Source organism: Nothoprocta perdicaria, unplaced genomic scaffold, assembly GCF_003342845.1.
Source record: "Nothoprocta perdicaria isolate Ctin4 unplaced genomic scaffold, notPer1 scaffold_196, whole genome shotgun sequence".
Classification (NCBI taxonomy): Eukaryota; Metazoa; Chordata; class Aves; order Tinamiformes; family Tinamidae; genus Nothoprocta; species Nothoprocta perdicaria.
Window position 1 is genome coordinate 1044316 of NW_020455160.1, and position 9606 is coordinate 1053921.

Consider the following 9606-nt stretch of genomic DNA (forward strand, 5'->3'; position numbering starts at 1 on the left):
AGAGATTTGGGGAAGATTTTGAGGACTTTTAATGTTTCTTTGTGTCTGTAACACCAATTAATCTGGTCAAGTCAGGGCAGAAATACCAAACGTGCCCCTTGTCTTTTCACAGATCAGCCGTGAGCGCAGAACAGCCCGATACCTCAGGCAGAGCCTCGCTCTGCTCCGGTCGACCACCAACACCTCCCACCGGCAGGAACACTGCGAAGGAACAAGCTCTGTGCTCAAGGGGAGCCTTGCCTTGGCTTTGCCTGCCCTGGGCCGCGACGTGGCCCTCGGCAGCGCCCTACGGCTAGGCTCAGAACTGCAGTCCTCCTTATCAAAACGCTCATCGAAACGTGGCAGGGTTCCCAGCTAAGCCACACAAGGGTCCCGTCATTCTGGAATGTGAACAGCCCCCAGGAGCGGGCAAATCCTTATGATGGAGCCGTCCAGAATTCCTCAGATCCCCGCAATGAGGAGTGTGATGCTTGGCAGATACCTGGTGGATCCTGCCAGTAGCAGAGCGGTATTTGGTCCGTGGCCACAGCAGACAGTGCATAGGGCCAGAAACGCATCTGTTCCGCTTGTTGATGGCGCTGCACCCCGGGTGAATCAGCTGGTGGGGGCTCCGCGCAGGCTGATGGAGCACGCGGTGTGCTCTCAGCAGACGGTGTTTTGGCACGCCCGGCTAACTTTTGGGTAATTCAATCTGAAGACATTCATGTGAGGTCCCACTGCACTTTTAAATAACAAATAGAGAGACAGTGAGATCATGGCAACTGTGCTGGCCGGCGGGGCGCGCAGCTGCATTGCGCTCTGCGGCGGGAAGCGGGGCCTCCACGGGGCCACGAAGCAGCTCGGACGGGTTCCGCAGGGCCACGGACCTCACGGAGCGGCACGGAGATGGGGAGGGCGGAAAAGGCAGGCTCACACCGGCGCTGCGCTAGAAACCAGCTTGCTGGGTTGCTCTAAAATGGAGCTCAACTGGCAGCTCTCCCGCTGTGCACACAGATCGCTGGGCCTTTGCCAGTAAAGGCTATACCTGTTCTCCGAGGGAAACAGCAGTACTGGGAAAAATGCTTCCTGCAGTGTCTGCTTAGGGCTTTGGAAGGCGCAGATGGGGTGTCTCATGTTTATGAGTTGACACTACGGTGCTAGCAAGAGCCTCCACGCTTTGCGCAGCCTGAAAACAAGCTCTGGAAGTGCCCAGAAGGCAGTGACCCGACACGGTACACGGGAAGTTGGCCGCAGGAGGGACCAGGCAGACATTTGTTCCTTGTGCCATGCTCTTTTATTTTGCATATTAGCAGGTGTGATGGTGACACGTAGGTGATTCTCAACCTACACATCTGGCAGGACCGCAGGAGTATCTGTAAGGTTACTGCTTAACGGCTAGAGCTTTGAGGCTGAACCACCCTGGATGTGATTCCGCACACACTGCTCTAAGAGACCCTCGCCTTCCCCCTCCACCACTGCCTGTTCCTGCTTCCCTGGCTGCTTCCACCTCCTTTCTCATGCCGCTGCGGAGCTGCAGTCCAAGCAGCAACATTACCTGAGCTGAAACAAGCCACGTCCAAACTCTGTGCTAAACAGCGTGCAGGGGGTGCGCAGTGCTCAGCGCCTTCCCAGCCCCTGCCGCATGTCCAGCACAAACAGGTCAGTGCTCCCACCAGGGCTCCTCTCTTGAGCCAAACCAGATCACAGAATCACAGAATCCTTAAGGTTGGAAGGGACTTCTAGAGCTCATCTAATTCAACCCCCTGCACACACCGGGTCACCCAGAGCACGTGGCACAGGCTGCGTCCCAGTGGGTTGTGAAGATCTCCAGAGAAGGAGACTCCACAGCCTCCCTGGGCAGCCTGTGCCAGGGCTCTGTCCCCCTCACTGTTAAGCATTTTTTCTTAAGTTCCCATGGAACTTCTGGTGCTTCAGCTTGTGACCATTTCCTCTAGTTCTATCAGTGGCCACCACCAGGTGACCTGCAGGTGCCCGGGGACACAGAGCAGATGTTGAAATGATTTCCTACAGCAGTCCTACTCATGAGCAAGCCACACAGCAGTCTTTTACTCCCTTGCACAGTCATACAGCAGGAGGGCATCAGCATGAAGAGTGGGAAGCAACCGTGAAGGCTGTGTAGGGTGAAGGGTGGTTGTACACCTCTGATACCAAGAGCTCCCTGAGGGTCAGAGATCCCCTCTGCTGGAAGAGGCAGGCTGAGCAAAGGGGGATTCACTTCCTGGGCTCAGTTCATGATTTATGGTTTGTGATGCTGTGACTTGGATGCAGCTGCGAAGGTGCGTCCTTCAGAGAAGGGACCATCCCTTAGTGAGAAGTAGAGATGTGTCCGTGAGTCCTGTGGATACCTGTGACTCGGGAAGGAGGAGGGAAATCCTGAAGGGGAAAAATTAACTAGCTAGAAGAAAATGTCTCTCCAACAGGACCTCTGCAGTGGCTTTCACAGCACTGTTTGCCAGATGCAGCACAGAGCAGAGAAAGTGATGCAGAAAAGAGAAGAGAAATCTAGAAATAGAAGGTGCCTGTTTCCCCACTGGGGACCTCATCCACTAAGGCTGCTTGGGGTCACTGGGGACGTATATTTAGATTTAGACGGGGCATAAACTTATATGAACCACCTACTAATGGTTCCTGGTACTATACTATAAAGAGGTCCTGTAGAGACCTCCAAAGATACTGGTGGGTCACCACTTGACAAATGCATGGCAGATCAGGCCCACCCATCATTATGCCTGCCATTAATACACCAAAATTGACAGAAGAAGGTGAAAATGAGGTCTTGATAACAGTCTGAAAAGTCATGGCAAAGGCATCACAGTATCTCCAAGAGCAGTAGGTTAAAAATCCCTGGCTCTTTTGCTAGTAGTGAAGCCAAGCTGCCTACAGCGCGCTGGGAGAAATAGACTTCATAAATTATGAGGCTGAGAATACTAGAAAAAATAAGAGATACAGGATTAAGTTTTCCAAGCCAAACTATCCCCTTGCTGTTTGCTCTTGGCTGACATACATTTCCTACAACCATTGCTGAAGAACTGTGAGAGCATCCAGGACCACGACACTATGCTTGAATTGTTCCTTCAGGTGCTGCTCCCATGTGGAAGAACCCGTGTCCAGAGACATTCACCCACCCCGCCGTGATGTGCAAGGTAGGGAAGGTTGGTACTGCTGAGAGCCAAGGCCTGTGTTGTGCTGGGCCTTGGGGCCGCAGTAGTTGTGGGAGTGCAGGCACCGTCCCTGCTCTCACCCCGGTGACTGATGAGACTGTAGAGGCGGGAACACGACCAAGGTGTCTCCCCGTCCATCCAGGTAGGAGAAGTAGCTCCATTCACACCTGAATGTCTGCTGTGTCGTGTGATACAGGCCCCTGACCCACGGACTGTCTTCACCGTGGACCGGCCTCATGGGCTTGCTGGCAGCCACTGCGTTGTGGCTGAGCCTGGTTGCCGTCCCCAGAGCTGCTCTGCTCCGCTCGCACCGCGGGGCTGCTCCGCGTTGCAGGGAGCCCTGTCCTGCCCCTCGTCTGTGTAGCTGAGCAGCCCAATCCCGCTGCCTCCTCATCGCACAAGGTGCCGCGGCTGGGGCAGCGGGAGCGACCCTCCCAGGTCCTCCTGGCACAACAGCCATGCAGCCTGCCAGGCTCCAGCAAGACCTAGCGCCTCAGAGACTCAAGCAATTAAGTCAGAGAGGAGAGCAGGGACCCCAGGGCTGCCTAGGCGGCCAGTTCCCCCTGCTCGAGCTCTCCTGGCTCCGTGTGACCCCACCGCAGCAACGGCAGCTCTGCCTCCCGTTCCTCTGGCCCTTCCCTTCCCTCTCACACGGCAGCTGCAGCCAGTTTCATCTCTGTGCACGGGAAGGGGCACTAACATGCAGAAATGTCCTGTACAGCAAAAGCCATCTCCTAAATAGGTCAAGCTACTCCTACAAATGCCGACACATGGGCAAGACTTGACCTTCCATCTATTAGGAACCAACAGGAAGGGGGTACAGGTCATCCACAGAGGTGGTGGGTTCTTTGTCCTTGGATATTTTCAAAGCCATGGTTGACCTGCTCTGATGTTGGCAATAGTCTCACTCCAAGCAAGAGTTTGCGTTAAAGCCCTCCAAAATTCCTTTCCATCCAACATATCTGTTACTCTGTGACAAAGCACTTGAGGTTCGAGCTGGACAAGCAGATGTGGTGAATTCTCCGTTACTTGGGAGCACAAGTATCTCGTACCAGCTGTACTGGGCACTTTTTATGAAACGGGACCAGCCTGACCTGGATGGTGTGAGACCCAACAAAGAGTCTTAGAATGAGCCAAACCAAAACCATCCCTATTCTTAGTTAACCTGTCTGTGCTTTGAAGTTGACTATAGACAACAAATAGTCCACAACAGGCATTTGGAAAGGCATGGTGGGATATATGGTCATTTTGTAAAAAATATAGGTGTGTATATATATATATACACATATATATATATATTTAAGCAGCAATCCGCAGCTTTTTTTCATAGTGAGGAAGATGTAGATTCACATGATGAACCAGCTATTCTGCGATGGGGGTTTTTAAAAACCATCCTTGTGCTGAATTTTTTGTCCTTGCTGCCTTCAGCTCCCTTGCAAAGTAAGCAGTCATCATATCACGTTACCAATTGGCAATGGCAGCAGCTGGCTGTGACCCAGCTTTAGCAGCATGGGACACGGAAACAGATGGAGCAGCAAACGCTCTTTGTTTCCTCTCCTGCTTCCTAAAACAGATTGTGACTAAAAACATACAGGAGAGATTTCTGCTATCTTTCCTGCTACTGCGGCTCCCTGGCTGCCTACAAAGCGGTGGAAGGAGCTCTGGCAGGGGTCACTGCTTCCCGCAGCAGAGATTTCTCTGCCTGTTGCCGAAGGGGGTCAGCAACAAGCGGTGACCCCGACGTGATTGCTGGACCTGGCAACCGCCCACACAGTAACGTTACTCGATTCTTCGGTTCACCTATTGTCAACTAATATTTCGGGGCCCTTACCCCTAAAACACAAGTGCTTTTGTTAGGAAGCGCATATAGCCTCTGTTAAACCCTTTGCCTTACCTGTTCCTATGGTTCTGTGGGGGCACGATGTGTTGGCGCACTGGGGAATGTCCATTCAGACCCGTTTTTAGACAGGGCCATTGAAGTGCGTGATACCCTAAAATTAACATGGAAAACTGACACACTTATTTGGGTAGATCAATGGCCCCTACTGCTGGAAAAGCTTCGCGCCCTCCAAGAGTTAGATATGGAGCAGTTAACAAAAGGGCACATTGTGCCTTTTACTAGTCCTTGGAAATCACCTGTTTTTGTCATTAAGAAACAGACTGGCATCTGCCTTTCTCGAGGGGAGCTGCAAAGATGAGGGAAAGCATGAGATACTTCTGCAACAGCTACAAACCCTAATGGGGTAAGTGAACGTTTAGCTAGAGTTGAATGAAGTGGAAAGCTCACTACGCATCGAGTAGGTGAGTAGTAAACTCATTAAACTGGCGCAAAGCTGATCCCACACATCAGAAGTGAGCTGTGTTTTGCCAATTAGGAACCTGAGCTGGCTCCCTGGATGGTCCGACAAGCAGCAGAGCAAGGACAAGGACAAGGACGAGGAGCAGAATCACTCACCAGAACTGGGAGCCAATGAAGAAGAACAGGGGAGGAAGGTGTAAGTGGAAATGCCCTTTTTGAAGCACAGGACTGACTCGATCAGTTTGTATGGAGGGGAGTTCATGCTCCCAGCCCACTTCCCATATGCTAACTCCGACCCTGTTGGCGAGGAAGGCTGGGAAGAAGTCCCCAGCGGAGCTCTGCCTGCATTGCCTCCAAACTCCCGTGGTCTCCACCCAGGCTGGAGCACGGAAAGGGGAGCAGAAACTGTTCCAAAACAAGGTGCATATATCCCTACCAGCACGTTAGTTACAGCTTCCCAAAGAGCTTCTCTCTCTGTGTGCTTTGTGTGCTTCTCTCACCCCTTCATGTCTGGTAAGAGCACTGCTGCTGTGAAGCCAGCTGGTCTATGGCCTCTAAGGATTTACCAGTCATCCCAGAGGTGCAAGCCGGGTAGCTGTGCTCTTTTCCCTGGAAGAGACAGTGTGCACATGAAAATGTGGCATTATCCGATGCACGTGGGTCAGCTACGCAAGTCCTGATACCCGCTGCCTTGAGCCAACATTCCGACTCCCGAGCAGAGCTCGAGCCCAGAGCTGTGTGAGCGCAGAGCAGAGGACACATGCCGAGGGGCTGGTGACACGAGACGGAGCTGGCCCTGTTGCCTGCACCCGAACAGGCACCTGAGCGGTGCTAACACAGAGATCCCATCTTACTTAACCTGATTTCCCTTCTCCCACCAGGGCTGCACTCGCTGTCTGCCCCATGGGTGGCTTGGTTAGGTAGGATTCCTTCGACTGATGTCTGTGCCAGGTGATGCAATACTGCTGTAAGTACTCGCCAAGAATAGTGTTCAGTTGTTCTAGCCACAAACGGAACCGGGAAGCCCTACAGCTAATTCCACGGTCTGGTATTTTCTTGCTGTGGGACTTAAGCTAATTGAATGCCCATTTCTGTGAGAACCCGGGAGGAGTGACCTGCTGCCCGGCCTCTCCGGGTACATGCGGAGAGACAGGTTGTGCCAAGCCAACCAGTGCATTTCTCAGCAGGGCAGGAGCTCCCCCAGGGACAGTTCCTGCTCTGCTCGCTGCGTCCTGGGAGATGGTGCAACTTGCAGTCCTGTCAGCATGTTTTGCATTATGATCAGCCTAGGTTTTCTCAGCTTTACCCCATTATTTCTGTTAGTCTTCACTGCTATACGTAGTTTCTCTCCGTTTCCTCACTTACGGATCTCTCTGATGGAAATAGCTATAGGTTGCTATTTCTCCTCATATCCTTTTGGTGAAATGATATTGATCTCATTTTTTAAAATCTTGAAGTTGATCCCTTTTGCTCTCAGATGTCTTCAGTTTGGTCTGCACACCTTCAGTCTACTAACACATTTGACAACAAAATGCCCTATAGTGAATGTGAGGAAGGACCATTTGTTATGATCCTCTGGCAGCACATTACACCTTACCACCTTTTATTTCCCCTTGTATGTTTAAGGTCTCGAGGTTCAGTCACCGTCCCACTGAAATCAATGGGAGTGGCAGCAAGTTCTTTGCTCCGGGAGAGCAAAGGAACTGCAGGGAGAAGCAAAGAGTCTGAATCACAAATTACTTACCAGTAGCAGTTTACATCTGTTATGCTCATTGTGTCAGCTCAGTTTCTCTCAGCATCCAGGCACGTAACTTCAGGCAATCCACCTTGAAAGCCATTTTTTGTTATTTTTTTTAACATCTTGGATATCTATTAAACAGGCCAACTGAGCAAACAGATTATTGCATTTTAACTTCAGTGTTGGGCACAAAGGCCAGGTGCTGATAAGCGCAATGCACGGATGTGTTGTCCGAGCACCCTCCTGGCTGCCCTGTGGAAACAGCTGGAGGAGCAAGGAAGCGCTTGGGATGAGGTCTGAGCAGCCTCTCAGGGACGGGTCCCACACGACCACTGGGCAATTCCCCCGTGACAGCAGCCAGGGATGGCTGCTCTCTAAGGGACAAGGAGCCCAGGGCAGTAACAACACAGCCGGCCTTGCACAGTGTGTCCAAAGGGGCGAAGCTCAGAGGTCATTAACCAGCCTGGCGTGGTTCAAAAAGGTGGGGAAAAAAAAAAGAAAAAAAGTTATTGGAGTTGTTGGCTTTGCCTGGCTGGTGGGGCTGAAAAGAAAGCACACGACTCACAAATGGAGTAAAATTCCTGAATGTTTGGAAGGTTTAGGATTACCTGTGAAACTCTGGGTAGTTTGTTATTTATTTCCATGGCAGCAGTGTGTAGAGACCTTGTGGGCAGGGTGAAGCGCGTCAGGGATTCCCAGCACACGCGAGGTCTGAATCCCGGGTGTTTTTTGTGCGGAGTCCTCGCGGCCCCTGCGGAGGTCCTTTGGGAACGCTGGGCCTGAGCTAAGGGAGCTGTATGCCCAAGCACTGCTTTCCGTGGCGCTGAGACAGCTTGATGTGCCATGACTGTGTCAGGAGCCCAAAACTCAGGATAATGCCATGGGGTAGACTTCCTTGTTGCTCCATGGACAACACAAGAGTCTTCTGTTGTGTGTCCTATCAAGAGCCAACCAGCTGTGGACAGTGAATTGGTAGTTTGATGCATGGTAGGAGCTCAAGCCTCACCACTAGCTGTGCCAGGTCTTTGAGGACAAAGTCTTCCTCTCCTGGAGGCAGATTGTGACCTTCTCCTGCCCAAAAGGAAGGGAACTCTGTCCTGAAGCCAGAGCCTGCTACCGCCCCTGGCACGGGCTGCAATGAGAGGGTTGGCCTGTGGCACCTGGGACCCACGCCGGGGAACAGGATCCACCCAGACCCACTGCGGTTCTAGCTCAGATCCCCTGGACATACTCTGGCTTGTTCACGACCTTCTCTGCTTGGTGTACAGAGATGGTCTGGACCAGCTTTCCATTTTTGAATAGCATTTTATTTTTCATTTAATATTTTAATGTGCTTTTTACTTTGCTGTGTAGCCAAGGCATACCTTTTAAAAAAAGTCTTTGGTCTATTTCTCTATAGGTAACAGAGCCTTGTCCTGAGCCATTTAAACAACCTTCATGCTTCTGAAAGCATTTTATCCTTTTGGCTGCTTCTCTTAATTTTTTAATAAGTTATTTTGGAATGGGAGGTTCTTTGTTGTTATTTCAATGACATTGGATTGTATCCATTATATTCACTCTTAAGCACAGCTTTTTGGATAGCATGGTTTTGAACGAAATCCCTCACATGTCCCAGCTAAGCTTAGAGCTTTAGGTTCTCCAACCAGCTGCTCCAAAAATCAAGGCTTTGTGGTACCTAAAAATGAAATATCTGCATCACGTGCTGATGTGGCATTTACTCAATAGGGGGATAATTGGGGACTCTTACGATGATGTTTTCTGCTGTGGCAGCCACTCTGATCTCCTAAATATATCACTGCTACAGCCCCTTTTTGAAGACTCACTGCAGTACTCCTCATGCTTTTTCCTACTTAGGCATGACATTTCCATCTATAGGGATGCAGTGTTACACGCTGGCAGATCAAAAGTGGTGAGGCATGTTCACGTGAAGCTTTCTTTGGCACCCAGCATCACTCTTCTACAAGCATGACCTTGTTCTCCACGTGTAATTTGTATCCTGCTATTACACCGTTCCACTGATTATTTCCCTTGCTTCCATTTGATATGCTTACTCTCGTTTAAAAGTGGACATCTCAGCCCTTCCACCTTAATCTTAGATTGTGAGAATTTGCACAGAAGCACAGGCACATTTGTCATTTTTGTCAACTTCCTCTGACATATTTTAACTAAGATACAGAATTTTAATGATTTCAGCTGTGAGGGAACACCCTAAAACCTGCGGGTCGCTGCACAGTGAAGTCTTCTTTACTTAGTTTAAAAATTCCCCTATGTCTTTTTTTTTTTTCCTTTTTTCCAAGTACGAGCAGCCAGTTCTTTATATCTCAGCCCTGTGTCTGCAGCCCCCCGCCGCGTGCCTGAGCTCCGCCACAGAACCGGAATTCTTCTACCAACTCCCAGGCTTGACCGCT